The sequence below is a fragment of the Suricata suricatta genome, chromosome 7 (genome assembly GCF_006229205.1).
Source record: "Suricata suricatta isolate VVHF042 chromosome 7, meerkat_22Aug2017_6uvM2_HiC, whole genome shotgun sequence".
NCBI lineage: Eukaryota > Metazoa > Chordata > Mammalia > Carnivora > Herpestidae > Suricata > Suricata suricatta.
This window is the reverse complement of record NC_043706.1, coordinates 121,511,987-121,537,659: the sequence shown is the minus strand read 5'-3', so window position 1 is coordinate 121,537,659 and position 25,673 is coordinate 121,511,987. Positions and strand designations below refer to the sequence as shown.

Below are 25,673 nucleotides of genomic sequence, written 5' to 3'. Positions count from 1 at the left end.
AGGTTCCTACTCTGGTCCATAAGGTCCAGCTATACCAGCATTTTGAAACTTCAGTCATTGTCTTCCTAACTCTGTGAAACCTCTGTTTTTGGCTTGACTTTCCCCTTCCGACCTTAAGGTCCAGAACGTTCCCTCAGGCAAAATGTGAGTCATTTTTCCTTCCTCTCAGGAATTACAATGCTTCTCTGCCACAATCTCTTCTTGTTTATTGGATAGGAATGCTTTAGTCATTAATTGATTATCCCTTTTAAGTCATAAATATATATTAGTTATATTTCTCTCTTTAATAGGAATTATTTTCATTATCATTTTTACTATTCTGAGTCCTGCTGTTTTGTTATGTCAAAATTATTTAGGGAAATCCAGTCAGATGGAATAATGATCTAGCATTAAACAAAATGATGCAGAAGGAGAGTTTTCATAGAATTCTCCATGGAGGCCCAAGTCTCTGGAGTATCTTCAGGTAGACGTGTGGGGAGGGAGGTGTCAATGAGGAGCAGCAAAGTTAAGCAAATTCCTCCTCTTCTTCATTTCAATGAGATCAGGTGTATATCCTTGGTTATATTTATTAGAGTTCTCCTTCAGATGTCTTTGAACAAAGACTTTTACCACTAAAATGTTAAAGTTACTCATTTAGAATACATACTGATACAGAAAATGTACATGACACATTGTTATTTTTTAAAGATCAGATTACAAAACAATATGAATCATGTTTTTGATATAGAACATCGATACTATGTTTATTGAATTTGGAGTCATCATGGTTTTCTTCTTTGTGGGCACTGTGTAATCCATGATGAGTATATTATTATATAAATAAGATATAGTAAAATTATTATAAAGTAAAAAGCATTTCTCAGAAAATATCAGAAAACCAATTTCATGGTGTTCCTTTATTCAATGATATAAAAACTTTATCATTATCGGAGATTTCTAAAGACTTGTAATGGTTTTGTTTTAATCAATGATGGACAAAGGCAAACAAGATAACTTACATTTCCTGATTCAAAACAGCAACACATGTTGAAATCAACATATATTTTATTGTTATAAATATTATGTTATAATCCTATGTTCTTTATTTTTAACAGGTTTTGAAGTAGAATCTTTCTGAGCCTTAGGTTACTCAGCTGTGAAATATTAAAATAACTGATTTATGGAGTTAGGAGACTTAAAGATGATATAGATAAAAGGCCTAGTTCATAACAGGCACAAAGGAGAGACTGGCTTTTACTTCATCCATCATCTTATACATCATATATCTAAACAAAAAAATTCTCAAAATGCAATATTTGTCTTTAAAAGTAAGGAAAATAGCTTCCTCATAAGACATTTGGCACTTATTGTTAAACTGCATACATGAACTCAAGATAGCATAAATTTACAATTTGGAAAAGGAAATTTTCTGTCAATTTACAACATGTTTTAGAGGATCTCGGGAGTACATATTGTTGATTTTCATGAGTTTTCCTTTTCTGCTTGACTTCCCTTTTCATGGAAAGCTGCCTGTGTTACTGAAAGATTACTGTTTGCATTTAGTAAAGATTTGTTCTGGTTAATATTTTATTAGTTGCTATTTTTAGCTCTAATAAAAGACTACTTCTAACTCTTTTCTCTCCAGGCTTTTGTAAGTGGATTGTGTGCACATTGAAGTGGCTGGAAAATCTATTGGTCGTGCACATTTTAAAAACTCTTTGTGAAACAAAGTGCTGGGCTCAGACTTCCAAGTGGCCACCAGTCGGAGCAAAGCTTATTGGTAGGATTTGTCATACTGATTTGGCTGACTTGCTTTGTCTCTGTCTCTGTCTCTGTCTCTCTCTCTCTCTCTCTCTCTCTCTCTCTCTCTCTCTCTCTCTTTCTCTCTCTCCCTCTTGGGTTGGCTATCCCTGCTGAGTGGTGACATTTATTTTGTTTTAAATTTTTTAAATAGAAAGCAAATCTCATCTTAAAGATAGGTCCTGCTATGATTTTGAAATGTAGGTTACATAGAACTTTCTTTTGTAATATCCTACGGTTTACCTCACATGGAATAGATGCTGGCCACTCAGTTAACATTTTCTCATGCAGTTGATTTTATCTTTAGAACATCTTTTTGAAGTAAGAAGTATTTTGAGCCCGATTTTACAGATCACAAAACTGAGACTCAAGACACATAATTTAACCATCGTTACTCAGCCGGTAACCAACAAACCTACATTTGATTCAATATGTTATTAGAAACATAAAGCAAATTTGAATATTGATCCAACTTTTCAATGTATCAGATATTTTAACATTAGAATTATCCAGCCAACAGAACAGTCAATCTTTGACCTCAAGTTTCAGAAGTGACATGCACCTCATTTTCCTTAGTTGTTAAACTTCTGATGATATAAGTTTGTTTTACTAATGATTTTCATATGAGTGTTCCTCAAAGAAATTCCACTCTGGAAATTAATTTCAGTGAAAGGCGTATAAAGACTCATCCTTTTGAAAGGACAGGGGAAGTGTTCTGGGGTCTGAGGGACTCAGTTGGGTAAGCATCCAATTCTTGTTTTTCAGATCAAGGACATGATCTCAAGGTTCATGAGTTCCAGCCCTGAATCAGGCTCCATGCTGGTAGTGCAAAGCCTGCTTTGAATTCTCTCCCTTTCTCTGCCCCTTTCCTGCTCAGACACACACACACACACACACACACACACACACACACACACACACACACACAGAGTCTCTATCTCTCTTTCAAAACATAAAATAAATAAAGTTTAAAAATAAATACAAAAAGACAGGGGTAGTATTTAAAATGGAAACTCTTCAGTTTTTCTTTTTCTTTTCTCTTTTTAACAGAGAAGTAAGATGGTTTGTTTCTTCAACTCATCCTCATTCTCATTCTCAACCAGCTCATCCTCTTTGAGAATCTCTTGCCATGGAGGATGCCTGTGCCCCAGGACCTGGTGCTGGAGATGGCAGCAGCTGGAGCTCACCAGCTTCCTGGACTCACAAAGGTACTGAGAGTGGTTGAGTTCAATAGGCATTAAAATATTGTGTTAGGTTTATATTATTTAATTATATTCAAAAAGTGCTCCAGGACTCATATTTAGACAGGACAATGCAGAGTGCTGAAGAGTTAACTAAATGAAATGAGGCAGTTATGTCTTCTACAGAGAGCACCTCGTCTACTTCAGCTTTACAAGTGGCATTGTTTATCTTTCTTTTTTTATAAGTAGTTTATTGTCAAATTGGTTTCCATACAACACCCAGTGCTCTTCCCCACAAGTGCCCTCCTCCATCACCACCACCTCTTTCCCCCCACCTTCCCCTTCAACCCTCAGTTTGTTTTCAGTATTCAATAGTCTCTCAAGTTTTGCATCCCTCTCTCTCCCCAGCTCTCTTTCCCTCTTCCCCTTCCCCTGGTCCTCCGTTAGGTTTCTCCTGTTCTCCTGTTAGACCTATGAGTGTAAACATATGGTATCTGTCCTTCTCTGCCTGACTTATTTCACTTAGCATCACACTCTCAAGGTCCATCCACTTTCCTACAAGTGGCCATATGTCATTCCCTCTCATTGCCATGTAGTACTCCATTGTGTATATATACCACATCTTCTTGATCCACTCATCAGGTGATGGGCATTTAGGCTCTTTCCATGTTTTGGCTATTGTTGACATTACTGCTATGAACATTGGGGTACATGTGCTCCTATGCATCAGCACTTCTGTATCCTCAAATTAGAATATGATTGGTTACTACCACACTTAGTAGGCACTGCAAGCATTGCTAAAATTAACTTAAGAAAAAAAAAACCTTTGAGAGAGAGTTGGGGAGAGAGAGGGATGCAAAACTTGAGAGACTATTGAATGCTGAAAATGAACTGAGAGTTGAAGGGGAAGGGGGAGGGGGGAAAAAAGACGGGATGGTGATGGTGGAGGACACTTAAGGGGAAGAGCACTGGGTGTTATATGGAAAACAATTTGACAATAAAATATTATGGAAAAAAATAAAAGCTTTAAAATGAAAAAAAAAACAAAAAAAACCTTTGATCCCTTAAAAACAATGATCTGTACAGTAAGCTGATTTGGGTCATATACATGCAAAATTCATCATTGCAAAAAAAAAACGATAATTAGCTTATTTCAATATCCTGTCTTGCAGTGAGTGAGCCTGTTTTGGGTAAAAGAAAACATAATCAACTGTAATTATTTGCAGTTTTAATAGCTTATGTAAGTCTGTTTAATTATTAATAGTAAAATTGACTCCTGGGGACAGAGTTTGTTGCTCTTGAACTAGATAGGAAAATAAACATTCTTATAACACATGTGTTTGTCAGTAATAGATTTATGCCCTGAATGCTGATTGAGGACAGGACAACTAACCTTATTTCAATGTTCAGTGTATTGATTAATTTTATTTGGACTGTAGTTTTCACAATATGAAACAATAGTAGAAGAGAGTATTATTATCTGTTTAGTTTTTCCAAACAAGATAACTTACTCAATCTAAAATAAAGCAGAGGGGCACCTGGGTGCCTCAGTCAGTTACGCACCCGACCCTTGATTTCTGCCTAGGTCATGGTCCCACAGTTTGTGGGTTCGAGCCACCTATTGGGCTCTGTGCTGAGGGCGTGGAACCTGCTTGGGATTCTCTTTATGCTCTTCCCCTGCTCTTTATCTCTCTCTCTCAAAATAAATAAACATTAAAAAATTAAAAAAAATGAATCAGATATTGGTATGAGTTATAAAGTTTGATTTCACTACCTGATTAAATTAATTGGGAAATTGCTAAATTCTCCTTTTTTATAACAATGCATTTATCTCTCTCTACGTTATGTCCTCGAGGCCTGGGCATAGTCGGTTTAGGAGAGGGGAATACTACTGACTATTGAATCATGTACAAAGTTGAAAATGTCTTTAAATCAAGACATTCAAGTTGTGTACTTGAAATAATGTTGCCTTGGAGCAAAGGGGAGAGAACAATCCTACTTTCATAACAATGGGTTGAATTCAATACTCACTTATTTTTCTTCTTAAAGTTTCATGTAATCTGTGAAAATGTTTTTCACATTTGATGTTATATATGCCATATGCCTGTGAATTGGCATATGCCATAAATTTTACAGGCCATATATAATTCTGAGAGATATTTTCAGTAAGTCAAGAAAATCAAGAAAATCAGATAACTGAGAAAGGATAGCTAGCAAATTTTAAAGTAATAGCCTAAACTTAAACGGCTATATCAAGGGCAGCAAGGTATAAAATGGTGGTCATGAAGAGAACAACAACAATCAAACTCATCTGGAGAATGAAACTTCAATAAAAATAGATTGATTTCTTATTATACAGTACTGTCCTTTCTCTCAGCCCCACTGGCCAATGATAGACTTGCAATATAATCGAAAAAGAGCTTGCTTTTAAGAAGCCATTTGGTAAAGAGCTTAATCTATACTCTAAGGTCAGCTATGTGTTAGTAATGAAGTTTGTAAACACTGTTAAATAATAAAAAGTCAACTGAATAAATTTTAAAGATCTAATTGACTTTATAAATTGATTCGTGAATCTGGCAACATGCCATCTAGTGAATAGAGAGAGCTCCAAAGGGCTACAGAAAAGGAAAGAATTTTAAAGGAAGAGAAGTAGTAGAAAAAATATACTAGCAAATAATCCACCGTTTTAGGCAAGTCACCTTCGTAAAGAGAACAGAAGGGATTTCTCAGTAAATTTCTACTGCTGACAAGGAAATTTCCATGTTGAACTGATTAAAGGTTACATTTCTAGGGGGTTGAAACTGCAGTTAGATTAGGTAATAAGTCTTTGAGTACTGACTTGAGACCTTAACCTAAGTGATGCCATTTTGAGCCTGTGTTTTTCTTTTGAGCTATACCAAAGATGTGTTTTCTTTTTCGTGTTATTTTGTAAGGACCGAAACAAAACAAAACAACTTAAATAAATAGGCTATGTAGTGCACTAAATTGTCTGGTCTCCAAGATTAAATTTGTTCTTATCATCTAAAAATTGATTATATTTCTGAACTGAATAAATGTGTTGCTTTTATGTTTTCATTAGATATTAACTAATTCTACTAAAGTCCTACTTTTAATACCTTTTGCTTTATGAGTATGGAGTTACATTGAAAATATAGTTAATACTATTTTCCCCACATAATTAAATCAGAAGCTCATTTTCTTGAAACAAAAGACCTCCAAGAGCCTGAATTAAACATGTTTTGGAGAGAATGATCTGAATTGTGGCCATCCTTTTCCATTGCTAATTTAAAAATGTTTTGCTTGCAGGAATTACCCAATAAGAATAATAATAAGAGTTTACTTTCCCTTTAACTTTATTAAATTTATGTTCTTTTACTTGGCTATGAATTTTGGGATTGTTTCTCTGTGCCTTATTTCAGATACATCTTCCTCTGTAGCCTCAGAACCTGAGAATTTCCATTATATTTATTAACGCATTACCTCTTATTTCTGTCTGGAAAATGTATAAAGTATAATATAATACCAAACTTCATATATTGGAAACAATAGTAGAGTCATAGACTCATATATTATGATATAGTTTGAACAGAAATGAAATTTATTTTATACATGTATAATACACATTTGTTTGTTTGTTTATGTTTATTTATTTTTGAGAGAGACAGCATGAGCATGAGCAGGGGAGGGACAGAGACAGAGAGAGAGAAACACAGAATCGGAAGCAGGCTCTAGGCTTTGAGCTGTCAGCACAGAGCCCAATGTGGGGCTCGAACTCATAAGTCTTTGAGCTGTAAGGTCATGACCTCAGCCAAAGTCAATTGCTTAACTGACTGAACTACCCAGGAACCCCCATACACTATACTTAAAGGCTGTGGAGTTTATTGAAAAGAGGGGAAAACAGTGCAATATGACAAATAGAGTTAAAGAATGTAGAGCCCTACTTGTTTACTTCTTGTGGTAACATTTCCAGAGAACTGAAATCAAAGTAGATAAAACGATATGGTGACAAAATTGCTTCAGAATTGTCATATAATAGATACTCTATCACCGTTTACTGGATGAATTGTTTGTTAATTAACTAACAGATGAATCTAGCTCTTCCACAAGTTTTATGTTTCATTTTTCTTCCCCAAAATCAATATTTTCTTCAAATATTTAAAATATATTTATTTAGTGGATTGTGTCACTATTAGGAAATGACCTAAGTAGAGATTTCCTGTGTAAAACAGAAGTTCTCCTTTTAATTTGGATCTACCTTGTGCTATAAATGACATTTGACTCTGGAGAAATCTTAAATGGCTTAGCATTTTATACATAGATAAATTTAAATATACATATATATATTTATCCAAATAAGACTAAGAAAATGAGGAAGTGCCAGCGAATGGTTATAAGAGAAGGAATTACTACACTTATTATTTCTAGAAATTTACTTGCTCATTTTATGAATATTTGTGAATTTTCTGCTGTTTCTTTGGTAATCTTAAAATATATGTAAGCATATCACAGACTGTGTCTATGATCAACTAATTAACATGTTCCACTACTTTATTGCAATTCTGGAGTTTACGTTTTCATTGGCCCCAAGGAAAGGACAAATTACTCATGGCAAGCTGTATAAATAAAGATTTTACAATCACTTACATAAGGAAGAGTAGTGGGGAAATTAAGTCATTAAATGGCACACAGACTTTGAACTCTTCAGAACTCAGAACCTGTAGCAGTCAATATCATAATCATTTCATGAGCAGATGTGTTGTTAGATTTTATTTTTATACAAGTAATTATGACACTAAATATGTAATAAAGGACTTCACACTTCAAATTAGCTTTATTGTATTTTATGAGCATGATTGAATTAACTGAATCTTCAAAATGATTCCCTGATAGTTAAAATTATTAGTTTTTTTAAGGCCATAAGATGGCAATTATACAATTTTTACTCAAATAATGTTGCAGCATGCTGAAAATCAGAATGAGAAAAGTGAAAGCATGCCATTTCATACTTTTAAATACATTGGTAATTATGTTTTCTTTAATATCTTAAAATATATTCCATATTCAGTTAATTTTGTTAATTTGAATTTTATTGGTTTGGTGGGAAGTTTTAATATTTTATTTGAAAATTTGGTTTAATAGTGTTTCAGGCTATAAGTAAAGTGTTTTTTCTATATATATTTAAGTAATATTATAAAATTTTAATGGCACTTGGAAGTAAAGAGCATTTAGTTTTGTATTTTTTTCAATCTGAAAAAGCCCACAGATTAATAAAGTTGAAAAACCCCTGGGAAAGACATTCCTAGTTATTTTTGTCTTTCACTGTAGACCAATATTCGATATTTTTTGTTACCTGTTAGCTCTCGTTTTTCATAATTAGTAGCACTAAAAGTCCATAAATTTGTTTTGCTTTGTTTTGTTTTTGTTTTTGTATTGTTTTGTTTTGTTTTCTGTATTTTTCAGGCTCCACACTTAGCCTGAAACCCAATGCAGGGCTCAGTTGCACAACACTGGGATCATGACCTGAGACGAAATAAAGAGTCAGATGCTGAACTGACGTGGCCTCCCAGGGGCCCCAGTCCATAAATGTTTTTAATATATATGTATGATCATTTCAGGAATAACAGGGAAAAACAGAATAAATAATAGCTTCTTCTCTCTGCAAGTGATTTAAGGAAACTCTGCAAGTAGATAGGACAGGCGACATTACTGGGAGTGAAACAGGCAACTCCATTGACTTAGTGCTATTGACTGGGAACCTCTTTTGGGTCCCACCCCTCAAACTCAATGTCTGTTGCTAGAGAATAATTTTACTTCTTTATTTAAGACACATAGGTGAGCTACTAATGCACCTTTCTCTCAGGATCATGCTATAAATGTAATATTTGACTTCATACCTAATAACAATAAAGATCTACAGGGGTATGTGTCAGGAAAGAGAGAGACAGAGGGACAGAGAAATTTATTTTCAATCAAGAAATATCAAAATTTGGGGGCACCTGGGTGGCTCAGTCAGTTAAGCTTCTGACTTCAGCTCAGGTCATGATCTCACAGTTTGTGAGTTCAAGATTCATGTCAGGCTCTGTCGGATTCTGTGTTTCCCTCTCTCTCTGTTCCTCCATTGCTCATTCTCTCTCTCTCTCTTTCTCTGTCTCTGTCTCTGTCTCTCTCTTCCTCTCCCACTCTCAAAAATAAATAAACATTAAAAACATTAAAAAAATATCAATTTTGGGGGGAGAGAGATTTAAAGAAATTTAGTCCTAGACTAAAAAGGAAGTTCCCGGCCTCAGTTATACTATCAACTTAAAGTAAGCAAAATAGTTTACATATACCTATGACATGTAAGACTTCCTGCTTTCTGCTGAGATAATACATATAATACTAATGGCGTACATGTCTGTAAGACTGTCTTATTTGTCTTTTCAGCTGCTGTGTTTCAGTTTGTGCCTCATATATGTAGGTTTTCTAATGATTTTATGCTATTAATGATTTTATGCTATTAATAATAATGTTTCTGAGCACAAATAGTTTAATATCTAGCACAAGAAAATATGTAAATAATGGGGAAGACCATGAATAACTAAGTGGCTAACAAGACACACCAAAAAGTTAAGAGATAGACAAATGGCAAGCTAAAAGCCCTTTATATCTTATAGACTTGAGGTTTGATAGAACTTTGATAGATAACTATGGAGTGAGGGAATTGGAGAAGAAACATGCACAGGTCAAAGGAGGCAAAAGTGACTATTTTGCATACGACCAAATGACCAGTTGGACTGAAGAATAGAAAACCTGACAAAAGGCGATTTCGAATGGACCATATCTGGATGGCCTTGAGTGTAAGACGTAGGACAGGGTCTTTACCTTGGAAGTAGGATTATCTGCAGGAGTAAAATACAGTAAAATATTTTTAGACAAAATATCATGAGGCATTGTAAAGGAGATCTGATGGGAAGATAGAGGGAATAGAAAAATGGGAAACTGTACACGCGTTGAAAAAAATCCTGAGTACGTAGATCTGTCCAAAGTCAATGAAAATGCCAAGGATGAGATGAATGAAGATTTTATAGAGACAAACCACTTAATTTAGCAATTGGCCCTAAGTGGTGGGTGAAAAGGAGTCACTGCAGATGTCTCTGGAGGTTTTAAGGATAAAGAATTGAGAAAGTGACATAAACATTAATTTTACAAAGATGAGTGGGGCCCAGGTAGGACAGATGAAGAACCTCTTTGCACATGCTGAATGTGAAATGTTTATTGGGAAACATTGTGCAGATGTACAGCAAGAAATCTGAAATGAATATCTAAAGATCAGACAGATGTTTGGGATTGATTCCTTGATACAGGTACCAATTACTTAGGGACGATTATTAAAAAAAAAAAGTTCATTTATTTATTTTTGAGAGAGAGGAAGAGCACAAGTGGGGGCGGGGCAGAGCAAAAGAGGAGACACAGAATCTGAAGCCGGTTCCAGACTCTGAGCTGTCAGCTCAGAGCCCATCATGGGGCTCAAACCCACAAACCACCAGATCATGACTGGAGCCGAAGTTGGATGCTCAACTCACTGAGCCAAACAGGTGCTCCCACTTAAGCATGATTCTTAAAGTTGGGGTAATGCTTGACCTCCCCAAGGAAGAGACTAGGCCATAGACTATTTTTAGCCCAGTGTACTGAATACACCTTGCTGCATGTTTTACTTACTCACTGTGAACGGATCCCCATTTCCATTCCATATTTGTGCATACTTCTATACTTTTATTCACCACCTAAACACATCCACAAGTACGTACAACTTCGCCACCTTATCCCTGTAGGTACAGTCTGTCGCATGTCATGTGCCTGAACTGACAACACTCTCCTGAAGCCTGCATAGTTAGATAGGGTCAGAATGCCTATTTAAATGGAAGTACAGATGAGATGATGGACACCGCCCCATCTGTCAGGCAGCATTTGGCTTCACGGGAGAGAATCTGACAGCTATTTAAAGAAAGTCTCCCTTCCACTCGTTTCCTTATTGGGACATTCCAATTTTCTTCCTGAGACTTTCTTCCAAGTTCTTGATTCCAACCTTAGAAATTTGCATATGTGGTTCCTTGGGCAGCTAGAGTGTTGAAACAGCTGCAGAATACCCAGCAATCATTCTTCCTGCTTTCAGTATTCTTAGCACCTGTATTTTTGCTCCTTGGGCAGCGCTCCTTCCTTACTGCTTTGCAAAAGAGCTGTCTTTGGACTAGTCTTATCTCTGCTGCTAAAATTGTAAACAGTGAGAGGGCCATAGCCTTCCTCCTGCTTAACATACAGAAGGGACTTAAAATAGTACATACTTGACAGATGAATAAATTACTAAATAAAAGAACAACAGTATCTGTGAAGATTTTGTTTAATTGTTTGACACTGTTAAAATAAACACAATGCCTTAGATATGCTCTGAGCTTCATCAGGGGTATGTGAAAGTCAAACGAGATTCACACATCCAAGAAACCTGAACAGACAAGAAATTACAAAAATTTACATCTCTCTATGGCAGCTTATTGAAAGGTATGCGATTTTCTTTTAAAGCCTAAAATAGGTGTTAGTAATACTGTTTTGTTTTTTATTTTTTAATGTCTATTTTTGAGAGAAAGAGCAGGAGTGGGGGAGGGGGAGAGAGGGAAACACAGAATCCGAAGCAGGCTTTGGGCTCCCAGCTCTCAGTACAGAGCCCAGCGGGGGGAGGGGGGGGCTGGAGTCCAGAAACCGGGAGATCATGACCTGAGCCAAAGTTGGACGCTTAACCAACTGAGCTACCCAGGTACCCCTGGAATATATATTATTTAATTTATGAAATAGTGAGTAGACTCAGAGTAATAGTTTAAACTATGTGTTATAAGGTATAAAAAAATGCTGATGGAATGAACACCTATCTACACAGTAGTGAAGTCAATGTTAAAGAGAAAATGAGAGCCTCACCACAGTAGTTCCACGCATCCTTACCCGTCTGATCCTTTCTTTCTCGGTAACCCAAACTGTATTTTCATTTCCTTTTATTTTTACATACTGTAACCATACAATTCGTATTTCTAAGCAAAATTCTACTTGACGTTCTTGAATTCTTCTCCGCATAGAGGGGAACTGTGCCAGCGTGTTCTGCCACAGTTGGCCTTTTTCCTTAGTCATTCTGTTCCCAATATTCATCTACGCAATTGCATGCATGTATATCTATTTGTTTATTTTATGACTTTAGCCTAACATATTTTCCATTCTAATATTGATGAGTGTTTTTATTACATTCTAATATTTGCCATTCTCTGTGTTATGGAGGATATTCTCCCACGCATGTCCTGGTGCCCCTCTACACAGGAGTGGCATTCTTGGACGGTAGCCTATGAACGTCTTCAAATGTCCCATATGATAACAAAGTATTTTCTCAAAGCGACTCACTGATCTTGATTTCCAACAGCTGTTCCTAAATGCTCCCATTGTTCTACATTCTCACCGAAGGTTGATATTGCCAGACTCTTCATGCTTGCCAGTCTAGAAGGCATAAAATGGTGAATAACATGAAGAATTTGCATATTGCTGATTATAAATCAAACTGGAAATCTTCCTGCATGTTTATTGGTCATTTGGATTTCCTACATGTGCAGTGCTTATTTATACGATTTCTCATTTTTATCAGTTTGTGTCTTTTTACAAGATTTATGGGTGCTATTCCTTCATTCTGGTACTGTTTACTTCTATTTGTCATATATAGTTTCTCCTAATTTGGGCTTCTCTGTTCACTATATGGTGGTTGAAACTTGATGTAGTTGAAATTATCAGTGATTTTAGGTTTAATTAATTATATTCTATTTAAAGTCATAAAGATATCATCCTAAACTGTCATCTAAAATATTATTATTTTTATCTTTCAGTCATTAATATGTATATGGTGTCAGTCAGGGGACCAATTTTATATTTTCCCCATATAGATAACCAATTGTGCTAGTAGGAATTGAAAAGTCTATTCTTTTCTAGTGAAAAAATATTAGAAATCAAATGTCCACATATGTATATGTCTGTTCATGTATTTGATGTTTCTATCTGTATCAATACTACCTTGTGTTATTAATTATAGCTTTATAATAATACCTGATAACTGATAGGACAAATTCTACCCTGCCTACCCCTAGTTTTTTCTTTAGAAGTGTTTGATGTTCTTCCATATCAATATAGACTCATCCCCTTAAGATTTACACATAAAAAGAACACAGAAAACAAACAAATTAAGTAATTCTGTGGAGACTTCAAATGAAATTGATTTGGATGTATAAATAACTTATAGTGGAAGTGAAACTACATTTTTTATTCTATTATATATTGCTTTCACAATTTTGTTTTCCACCTGATTGAGACAAGTGTGTATGATTGAAAATAATTTATGCACTTTGAGTTTATATCCCATGGCTTTGAAAATTTGCTAAAATTTCCTAATTCTGTATGATATTTTATCAGTAATTTCTCTTGTTTTTCCTACATAAGTGATCGGATCTTAACGTAATGACCTTATTCTATTTTATTTTTATTTGTCTTTCTTAATATTAGTGTCTGGCCACTAATAGAGGCTCTAATGTAGTGCTCATTAGAATGAGGTCTAACCACTTCGTTTAGTTTCTGAATGTTTCACTGCTTTTACATTATAAATAGTATTGCTGCATGTATTTTTGTAAATAACTCTGCAAGATTAAGGAATTTTCATCTATCTTTAAGTTTATAACTGATTTATTCTGATTGGATATTGATTTTGACAAATATTTTTCTGCACCTATTCAGATCATCATTAAATAATAATATATTAATTTGTTTTTAAATTGTTAAACTAAACTTGTCAGGCTTGATGTATTATTATCCTGCATGCAATGCTTGCATTTGCCTTACTATTATTTTGTTAGGAATTTTTCAATCTATATTCATGGTAATACAGTGATAACAAAAGGGTTTATTCACCACTTTAATATTTTAAGAGAGCATGTCTCAGTCTTTATTTCCCACACATATCTTATTATCTCTAGCTTATAATTTTAATGTTTCTATTGATGTCTACAACTTGCATTTTACCTTATCTCAGAGGATTTGTTATGGACCACAATCCATCTAACTGGTATACCAAGCAGCTTACAGATGCAGGATTGTCTACTAGTTCATTTTGCCAGAGAGCACGCCATAAGTTGTTGTTGAGGGGGAAAATGTTAGTTGCCCTTCACTGAAAACAAAACAGACATGGATCATTGGTGTTCTTCCACATGTAAAAGTAAACATATCTTTCAGACTCCTAGATGAGGCTGTGGCAGCACTAGCTTATTTTGATGCAATTTTTACTACTACTATTTTATTATTAAATGAAAAAAATCATAATAAATTCTAAACTGAGACTAGCCTGGGCAAACCGGACTATATGATTACCCTGCTTTGATTTAGCTTATTATGTCCCAAGAACTATTCTAAGAACTTTTCGTTTCATTTCTAAGTTTCTTATGTTTTGCAGATTTTTCTTTTAATTCTTATAATAGCCCTGTAATGTAGGTGCTATCCTTCACTCTGTTTTGCAGTTGGGGAAATTGAAGCATGGAGAGATTAAGTACAGGGCTAAATAAAGAGCAGTCAGGTTTTCGTTTTCATTCTCTTAATTCCTATTTTCTTCTATATTTTCTTCCTTCTGTTTGGGTATATTTTGATCTCTTTTCCCTAGTTTCTTAAAATGGAAACTTAGGTTATTGTTTTGAGACTTTTTTTCAAATATAAACATCTAACATTCTAAATTTTCTCAAAATTAAATAAGAAATCCCTTTTGAAAGAAAAAAAAATCTCATAAAAGCCAAACAGGGACTAATTATTATGGCATTTTTGAAAGATACAAATATGAATCAATATGTGATATTTTTATTTATCCTTTATATTACTTTGTCAAAAGCAAACAGGCAAAATTAAAGCAATTCAAAATAAATATATTAACTTAATGTGGCAAATTAGAATGTTTTTTTCTTAAAGGAAGTATTGCTCACAGTAAGCAGAGCTAAATAAGCAGAATAACAGTGATGTGCCTTTGTTGAGCTCTGTATGCCCATGTTACATAGCCTGTGTGCCATGTGATGACTCAACCCTCTAAACACATTTCTCCATGTGAGAGCTCCTTTGTTCAGCTACTCGTGATATAATTTAGCCTTCATCTGGCAGGAACATCAGTTATATTTTAAGTCCAATTCAATCTTCTTAATTAAAAGTATACCACAAAACCAAACAGATGAACATAAGAGTCATTGAGATTCAACATATGAATATATAATTGTATAGCTCAGTTATCAATCCAAACTGTGCATATAGTGTGTTTTAGTCTCTTATGAAGGTGAAGACATTTTTTAAAAAGGTCTCTTCTGTAGGATTCTCATGTTTCCTATGCTGTGCTCCTTTCCCAAACTCAATGACATATATCATTGAATTTTTGTGGTTATCTAGTCATCTAGTCTTTAACTACTCCTTCAGATTCATCAAACTGTATTCCAAACTATCATCTTCCTAGTAATCTGGAATTCCCTGTGTGTCTAAACCTGACAAACTATATGGGGTAGGCTAAATAATGATCCCCAAATATGTCTGTAACCCTAGTCCCAAGAAGTTGTAAGTGGGACCATATTATCAAGGGGACTTTTCAGATGTGATTAACTTAAGGATCTTGAGATGGAGAGATTATCCTGGAATAATGTGTGGCCTGATGTAATCATAATGATGCAGGAAGATTCAGAGAGAGAAAAAGGTAATGGAATGACAAGATAGGCAGAAGCTGGAGGGCTGCATTTTGGAAACAGAAGTGACAACAAGGAATGCAAATGTCCTTTAAAAACTGAAAATATCAAGGAATTGAGTTCTCTTAGAGATTCCAAAGGAATCAGCCCTGATACCATCCTGACTTTAGCCCAGAAAATCTAATTTATGACTTCCTTTTTTAAAAAATGTTGATTTAGTTATTTGAGAGAGAGGGAGAGAGAGAGAGAGGCAGATAGCACATGACTCAACGAGTCTGCATGAGCAAGGGAGAGACAGAGAGGAGAGAGAGAAACCCAAGCAGGCTCTTCACAGAGCATGACACTGGGCTTAATTCCATCAACCATGAAATCATGACCTGAGTCAAAATCAAGAGTTGGACACTTAACCAACAGACCTATCCAGGTACCTCTAATTTATGACTTTCTAATTTCTAACTTTAAAAGCTTTAAGAGTATAAATTGGTGTTTTTTTGACACTATAAATTGGCACTAATTTGCATTAACTGCAATAGGAAACTAATACATTATATCTTTGCTAATATGGCTACTTGTGTCTTCATACAATATCTAATTCTTTGCGTGATTAACTACCAATTCTCTCATGTTGGCTCAGGTTCCCCACATTTTGGGGAAAAGTTGTCCTTTAAAAGTCTTGTCTACCTAAAATATGAGCTCTTTGGTGGGAAAGCCACAGTCTTTTCATTAATTTTGCATTTCTTTTCATTAATTTTATATGCATTTATTTATATTTTTGTTTTGTTTTGTTTTTCAGCAACTAGAGTAGAATCTGGAAGGGTTAATAATTAGTCCTTGTTCAATTAATCTTTTATACAGAACACTAAACTTGCAAGAGATTTTTAGATTATTTGCTATCTTGGAAAATTGTTTTAATTTAAAATTTAATCTTAGAGAAATTTAAAACTTTGATACTTAAATGTGTAATCTGCTTCAGTAAATCAAGGCAGTTTATAAATATACACACACACAAATACACACACACATAGATCATACTTATATATTTACAAAAAAAAATGTTCTGATTTTCAACAGCAACTGGCTTTTAAATGAACTGATGATAAATGACCCATATGTTAGATAATGAGTGGAAAAAGTAGTCCAGGGTAGGTATCCTCAATTTAGCTGACGTATAATGATGAGTCTAAGAGTTAGGAAGAGCGTTGGAATTGACAAGGCCAGATGGTATCAATTACTAGAATACATATAATTAAGATTGGTGCATGAAAAACAATTCCTGCATTATTTCTTGCATGAAAATAATGTTCATTATTCTGTTTATATTCTTATTTGTTTTCACTCTGATGAGAATAGGTCACAAGACTTGGTTACTGAATGACTTCCCTGAAAATGAATGATGTTGCAATCTTCCCCTTCCTTTGAAAAATATTTGCTTAGGAGTCAGGAAAGCAGTGATATGTGGAAAATATGGTGTGTAAAAGATATTTATAGCTTCAAGTTGACTTTGTGGTTAGTGACACCTAAAATTATATCAACCATTCTCCTTGTTTTCTTTTGTTGTTATAGTTAGAATTCTTTCTATTATGTACCGAGAAATAGTGTCACAGAACTGAGTATAAATTCTAAGAATACCCAGTGACTGGAATATTCAAAGGTGAACCAGGAAATATTTCAGCCAGATTTCAGACTACAGGGCATCCCTTCTATTTCTGGGACTGCTTTTTCATGGCATTTTTGACAAACATAGCATCATTGTAAAGGGAAACATCCACAAAGAAACAAACGCTCGTCCTGTGATGATGACTTTATGGAATCACTTTACCTTAGAAACTGCTATATCCTCCCCCCCAAAAAAATCAACAAATATTTTGATCTATGGTTTATGTATATATACTAATCTCATGATACCTTTTAGTCCATGTTGTATTCAATAGAAGTTTATAGCCATCACTCTTTATTTGTATCTGGATGCATGGGTATTATATTAAAAATGTTGATATTGGTAATGTTTAGGAAAGAAATCTGTTATTTACAGGATTCATATGTTTTAAATATTTATACATAATGTCACACTTATGAAAGCATGTTGTTATTTGGATAATATTTGCAGGAGGACTTTTGAAAACACGAGAAGAGTGCCAAGGCCATTGTTTCTCATTTGCTTATCTTTGTATTATCAAAGAAATAAAAGTTTTTAGAGCTAAAATTGTCATCTAAATTCCAAATATTCTGATATACAAAAACGTTACACCTCTGTATCCTAGAAACTGTAATGGCAGGCATCTACCTAGTTGAATACGTTTCAAATGATCTTGTCTTCAGTACTATTTTTTTTTAAGTTTTAGTTTCACTTATTTTGAGACAGAGAGCACGCGAGCATCAGAGGGGCAGAGAGAGGGAGAGAGTGACTCCCAAACAGGCTCTATGTTGTGGGCGCAGACCTGTATGTGGGACTCTATGTCCCTGAGATTGTGACCTGAGCTGAAGTCGAGTCAAAGGCTTCACCAACTGAGCCAGCCAGGCACCCCTTTGGTAGTATTTTAAATGCACAACATAGAAATCCTAATCATGTTTGACCTATATATAGTAAGCTACTCTGTTAAGAAAAAGAGCAGAGGGCGCCTGGGTGGCTCTGTCAGTTGAGCGTCAGACTTCGGCTCAGGTCTTGATCTGAGGTCTTGATCTCACCGTTCGTGCCCCCTGTAGGACTCCGTGCTGACAGCTCAGAGCCTGGAACCTGCTTCAGATTCTGTGCCTCCCTCCCTCTCTGCTCCTCCCCTGCTCATACTCTGTCTCTCTCTGTCTCAAAAATAAACATTAAAAAAAGAAAAAAGAAAAAGAGTAGGTTATTAATTACTATCGCATTAAAAAACTGAAACAGGCAGGGGTCTGGGTGGCTCAGTCAGTTAAGCGTCCAGCTTTGGCTCAGGTCCTGATCTCACCATTCATGGGTTCAAGCCCTGCGTCAGCTTGGAGCCTGAAGCCTTCTTCAGATTCTGTGTCTCCCTCTCTCTCTCTGACCCTCCCCTGCTCACGTGGTCTCTGTCTCTCAAAAATAAATAAAAAAACATTTAAAAAATTTTTAAAAATTGGAACAGTGAGAGTAAAAAACTCTCAGGAGCTGCAAAAGATTCTTTTCTGATTTCTCAATCCTGCAGCCTAATTTAGGAGACTATATATAAAAAATATTACCTTTATGGTCTTTTTCACATTCTGAAACACTGAGGAGAAAGAGACATACACATTTATAGTATAGGTCCCCAGTCTTAAACATTGAAAACATTGAAAAAAGAAAAATACATTTGTCCCGAGTGCGATGGATTGAGGAGTATAAGGTAGAGAGAGAGTGAGTGGTGAATGAATGGGCTCCACAAGTCACTGCAACCACTTTCATTGAACCAACTATATCACAAAGGAGGTTACCTGGCAAACTAGTGTAAAACTTTGGTGAAAATTACACATATCTGTCTGCTCATGTTTCAGGAAAGAAAGAAAAGAAGGTATAATTTTACAACTACAACTGAATTAGCCAAGTTAAGGAGAAGTGATCGGCCACTCTGCTCCTAAATGCAGGAGAAGGGTTTTAAGCCATACAATGAAAATTTGATGATTAATTAGTTTCCCTTTTTCTCCCCTCTAGACTTTCCCATTGGTACAACCCATGTCCACCCTACTGAGTCTTCAGAATTTATTGCTTCTGGGTTCTCCTTGATGGGGAGACACATAGTTGCAGAGAGAAAGATGAGTTAGGCTTTAAACTTTGAGTGCCAAAGCATTTGAATAACAAATATCATAGTTTTAAAGTTCAGTGTTTTAATATGGAAGAACAAAGGTAGCTTGAAAATTATGTTGAATTTATACGTAAATATGTTTCATGGCATTGCCTTATTATACCTTTAATCTCTGTTGGGGTCTGTAGTTCTATATCCTTATTCTGATCCAGAACCCACGAACCGTGAGATCATGACCTGAGCCAGTCAGACGCTTAACTGACGGAGCCACCCAGGCTTCCCATCCTTCTCCTTGGTTTTAAGCTGCATTAATTTCTGCTTTATTATTTTCTCCTTTCTGTTTGTTTTGGATGTATTTGATCTTATTTTCCTAATTTCTTAAAAGAGACACTTATATTATTCTTCTGAGATCTTTGTTCTATTCCAACATAAGCATTAGGCTATAAATTTTCCCTTAAGCACCCATTTACCTGAACCCTACAAATAAAGTTGCATTTTCATTTTCATTCAATTTAACCTATTTTTAAAATTTCTCTTTCTTAAATGTTTTATTTTTGAGAGACAAGAGAGAGACAGCGTGAGCAGGGGAGGGTCAGAGAGAGGGAAACACAGAATCTGAAGCAGGTTCCGGCTCTGAACTAGCTGTCAGCACAGAGCCCATTGTCGGGTTTGAACCCACGAATTATGAGATCATCACCTAAGCCAAAGTCGGATGCCTAACTGACTGAACCACCTAGGCGCTCCTAAAATTTCTCTTAAGACTAGCTCCCTAACTCAGATTGTATCAGCTTGTTAGGGCTGCCATAAAAAAAAAAAATACCACAGACTGGAGGGCTTAAACAACCGAAATGCATTTTCTCACTCTTCTGGAGTCTAGAAGTCCAAGATCGAGATGACAAGTAAGGATGCTTTTCCTAAGGATTCTGTTCTTGGCTCACCGATGGCCACCCTCTTGCTGCCTATTCTTATGGTGGTCCCTCTGCACAAGAGAACCTCTGGTATCTCTCTTTGTATCCCAATCTCTTTTTATAAGGACACCAGTCAGATTGAATTAGGATCCACCCTAATTAGCCCCAAATTAACTTAATTGATTTTTTTTAAAGTTTCTCTTTCTGAATACTATCCCACGCTGAGGTATTGGAGGCTAGGTCTTCAACACATAAATTTTGAGAGGACACAATTTAGTCCATGGTATGGATTATTTAAAATTAAGTTCAAACTAAAAGGACATTTTCTCTCTGTTTTGATTTCTGATTGAATTCATTTAATCCATTATGGTCATATAGTAAACTATGTATGATTTCATTCCTTTAAATCTATTGTCTTGTAATCCCAGTATGGTTTGTATTGATGAATGTCCCAAGTACACTTGAGAAAAATGTGTATGCTGCTACTCTGGAGAAGAATTCCATCCGTGCCAATCAATGCCCATTGTTTGATGGTGGTGTTCTATATTCTTTGCTGATTTTCTGTTTAGTGATTCTATCAATTACCAACAGAGAGGTGTTCATGTTCTCATTAATAATTGTTAATTTTTCTTTTCCTCCTTTTATTTCGATCAGTTTTGCCACCTGTAATTGGTGAATATACCAATGAGATTACTGTCTTATTAATCCTTGCATCCAAAATGATTATTGGGGAACCTGGATGGCTCAGTCACTGAAGTGTCTGGCTACAGCTCAATTCATGACCTTGCTGTTCATGAGGCTGAGCCCTGCTCTCAGAACAGAGCCCACCTCAGATCCTCTGTTTCCTTCTCTCTGCCCCTCCTCCCCCTCACACATGCTCACTCTTCCTCTCTCAAAAACAAATAAACATTAGTTTTTTAAATCATTAGTAATCTTATAATTTAGTAATGTCTTTGTTGTTGGTAATATCCTTGTGTCTTAAAATCAATTTTTTCTGATACTAATATAATCGCTGCAATTTTCTTTTGATTATTTTTTTACATAGTATGTCTTTTTTCCCCATCCTTTTACTTTTAAGCTCCCCATATCAGAATATTTGAAGTGAGTTTAAGGTGAACAGTATAAAATTGTGTGATTTAAAAAATTCATTTGGGGGGCGCCTGGGTGGCTCAGTCCGTTAAGCGTCCAACTTCGGCTCAGGTCATGATCTCACGGTTCGTGGGTTCGAGCCCCGCGTCAGGCTCTGTGCTGACCGCTAGCTCAGAGCCTGGAGCCTGTTTTCAGATCCTGTGATTCCTTCTCTCTCTGACCCTCCCCTGCTCATGCTGTCTCTGTCTCTCTCTCAAAAATAAATAAAAACATTTTTAAAAATTAAAAAAAAATAAAAACATTCATTTGGGGTGCCTGGGGGGCTCAGTCGGTTAAGCATCCAACACTTGATTTGGGCTCAGGTCCTGATCTCACTGTTCATGGGTTTGAGCCCTGCGTAGGCTCTGTGCTGACAGCTCAGAGCCTGGAGCCTGCTTCAGCTTCTATGTCTCCCTCTCTTTCTCACCCTCCCCTGCTCGCACTGTCTCTGTCTCTCAAAAATAAGTAAAAGACATAAAAAAAATTTTTTTAATTCATTCTATGAAAATCTCTCTTTAAATTGACCTGTGTAGACAAGTTGCATTTAGTGCATTTGTTGATATAGTTGAATTTAGATCTACCATTTTATTATTTGTTTTCTTCAGTGAGTTTGTTTCTCCTTATCCCATTTACTGCCTTCTTATGGGTTATTTGAACATTTTTAAATATTCCATTTTTCCTTTCATTTATTTTGATTATTTTGATCTATGTATAATCTTTTTAATGATTATTTCATAGATGATAAAATTCAATCTTACCTTTACACAACTTTATTTAGAACCAAAATTTTACTTTTATTGAAATGTAGAAACACTATAACATATAGTTTCCTTTACCCTTCCCCCAAAGCTATAGTTATCTTAATTATTCCATCTATATGCATTGAAAAGTCCATAAACAATATTTATTATTATTAATTTTGCTTTTAACTGTCAAGTATATTTTAAAGAAGTCAAAAAGAGAATAACTTACTATAGGGGATCCTGAGTGGCTCAGTCAGTTAAGCGTTCAGCTTTAGATCAGGTCATGATCTTGTAGTTTGTCAGTTGGAGTCCTTCATCAGGCTCTGTGCTGACAGCTCAGAGCCTGGAGCCTGCTTCGGATTCTGTGTCTCCTCTCTCTCTGCCCCTCCCCCACTCATGTTCTGTTTCTCTTTCTCTCCATCTCTCTCTGTCTCTCAAAAACAATATTAAAATGTTTTTAAAGAATCATTTAGTATATTAACTTAGATGTTTATTGTTTCTCATTATCTTCATTTATTGCTAACATTCCAAGAATCAATCTGTTATCATTTCTTTTCTATTTTGTGAACTTTCTTTGCCATTCTTTTAGGGTACATTTTTGGTAATAAATTATCTTAGTTTTCCTGCAGCGGAAACTGTCTTGATTTTGCCTTCATTCTTAAAAAAAATATTTTCATTGGATATAGAATTTGGATGGTGACTCTTAATGATGTCCTTTAATTTGAGCAATTCTTTTCTTCTTTTCTCAGCCTGTCATTTTATTTGTGTTCCAATATTGTTCTATGAGGGTGGTGGTCTGCTCTGATAGAAAGAAAAGACAAAGTATATTTATTTTAAACCAGAGTATTTTATATATTTTATCTGAAGAATCTTAATGTTCTCAGAAATTTTAGATGACCCACTAAACTAATAGCAGATAGCAGTTAGGAAGCACTAGGTAGAGGAGACACTGCAAGGCAGTCAGAAGGAACACTGTGATGTGGAGGACAGCCAGACCCACAGATGACTTCTACCCACTCCACAGCTACTGATTTACTGTTGGGCTGCAAATTTCTCTTGGACAAGGAAGGATGTTTTTAAATAATATTATGATGATTTAGCTCTCTAAGTCTCAAATAATTTTTAATTCTTGATGTGAGACTATCTGTAGAAAATAATTTAGCAAAATGAAAGTATCTCTGTTGAATCATTGCAATGATCATAGTATCTGGGTATACACTTAAGGTTGTAAGCTATCCCAATATCTACACTTAACAGTATTTCTATAAATTTGAGAAAAATATTCTCAGATTACACTCAATGAGGAGATATGTGAAAGACTGTAAATCATTTGTGTTATTTTTTAATGTTTATTTATTTTTGAGAGAGAGAGACAGGCTCCAGTGAGGGAGGGTCAGAGAGAGAGGGAGAGGGAATCTGAAGCAGGCTCCAGGCTCTGCACTGTCAGCACAGAGCCTGACACAGAGCTCGAACTCACAAACCATGAGATCCTGAGTTGAGCCAAAGTCAGAGGCTCAACCTACTGAGCCACCCAAGTACCCCAGATACTTGGTTTAAGTTTATTTTTTATAATAGTTTATTGTCAAGTTGGTTTCAATATAACACCCAATGCTTCTCCCCACAAGTACCCCCCTCCATGACCTTCATCCCCTTTCCCCCTCCCCGTCTCCCTTCAGTCCTCAGTTCGTTTTCAGTATTCAATAGTTTCTCATGATTTGTGTCCCTCTCTTTCCCCAACTCTCTTTCCCCCTTCCCCTTCCTATGGTCCTCTGTTAGGTTTCTCTTGTTAGTCTTATGAAAGCAAACTTATGGTATCTGTCCTTATCTGCCTGACTTATTTCGCTTAGCATGACACCCTCGAGGTCCATACAAATGGCCATATTTCATTCTTTCTCATTGCCATGTAGTATTCCATTGTGTGTGTGTGTGTGTGTGTGTGTGTGTAAGTTTTAATATAATTTATTAGTATCTGACCACCCAAATTTCTCTCTCATTTCTCTTGCTCTCATCAGCTCTGCCCAGACTTCTATTTTAGTATTCTTTGCTAAAAACAAATGTTTTGCTTTGTTGTCCTAATTTTATTTTATTTTTTATTTTTTTAATTTTTTTTAATGTTTTTTATTTTTTTATTTTTGATACAGGGAGAGACAGAGCATGAGAGGGTGAGGGGAAGAGAGAGAAGGAGACACAGAACCAGAAACAGGCTCCAGGCTCTGAGCTAGCTGTCATCACAGAGCCTGGCGTGGGGCTCGAACCCACGAACGTGAGATCTGACCTGAGCTGAAGTCGGAGGCTTAGCCGACTGAGCTACCCAGGCGCCCCTGTTGTCCTAATTTTAAAGTTTTCATTTTGTTTTACTTGTATCTGTATTTTCTTTCTTTTGTATTTGTTTTTTTTTTTTACTTAATAATCTGAAAAATTAGGTCATTTGTTTTTAGAAAATTATCATTTTTCTCAAACAAACCTAACACCAGAGAAATTTCCTTGAAAAACCACTTTTGCTGAGTCCATAGTTTTATATTGTATTTTTATTAAAATTCAAAGTGAAATTTGATTTCCATTATGATTCTTTCTTGACTTCAAGGTTATTTATGTGTATTGGTAATTTCCAAACACATGGAGATATTTTTGTATGTTCTTTCTTATTGGTATCCTATGTAATTTTAAAAATTTATTTCATTTGCTGTTTTTTTATTTCATATAATATGGCTTTTATGACATGTAGGGCTTAAAACAGTTTTATTTGTTAATTGTTGCTGGATTATATATTTCCACTGAAAGAAATTATTTCACCATATTGTTCAAGTCTTAATATTTATGATATTTCTGTCCTAGACCAAGCCTAAATGAGAGATACATGGAAATCTCAAATCAAGTGGATTTTTCCTGCTACTCCTATAGAATATTTCTCAATTTAATTTGAGGCAATTTTATTATGTGAGTACTAGTTAAGAGATGTTATATTTACTGATAAGTCAAAAATGTTATCATTATGTAGTGACATACCTTATGTTTCTCCACTTTGTTAGAATTTTCTTGGTATATCTTTTTTCATTTTACTTTTCATAATTTCATATTTTTACATTTTAGACCTCTAATAAATAGTATTGGATATATTTTAAAAATCTAACAATCTTTGGCCTTAAACTGGTGAATTTAAACCATTCTGCATTAATTATAATGGCCAGTTTATATTTCTTTTGTGTCACTTTTTTTTTCCTTTATGGAACTCTTTATTTGCCCTATTTCCCCCTCTTTTATTGCCTCTACAGGTTTGATCATGGGCATTTTGTTTCTATTTTTATTTCCTTTTCTCACATAGAAAGTTTGCAGACTTCAGGTGTCTGGGTGGCTCAGTCAGTTAAGCCTCTAGCTTCTGCTCAGGTCATGATCACGGTTCATGAGTTCGGCCTGTGTTGGGCTCTGTGCTGACAGCTTAGAACCTGGAAGC

The 25,673-nt window shown here is 35.3% G+C and overlaps 1 long non-coding RNA gene across 1 annotated transcript; it reads left to right on the top strand.

Annotated features, from left to right (window-relative positions):
• The first annotated feature begins 1,641 nt into the window (after window positions 1–1,641).
• On the top strand, window positions 1,642–25,111 carry LOC115295664. Its single transcript, XR_003910514.1, has 3 exons — window positions 1,642–1,759; window positions 2,883–2,987; window positions 25,058–25,111. It is a non-coding gene; the product is annotated as an uncharacterized LOC115295664 (long non-coding RNA).
• Window positions 25,112–25,673: the final 562 nt, after the last annotated feature.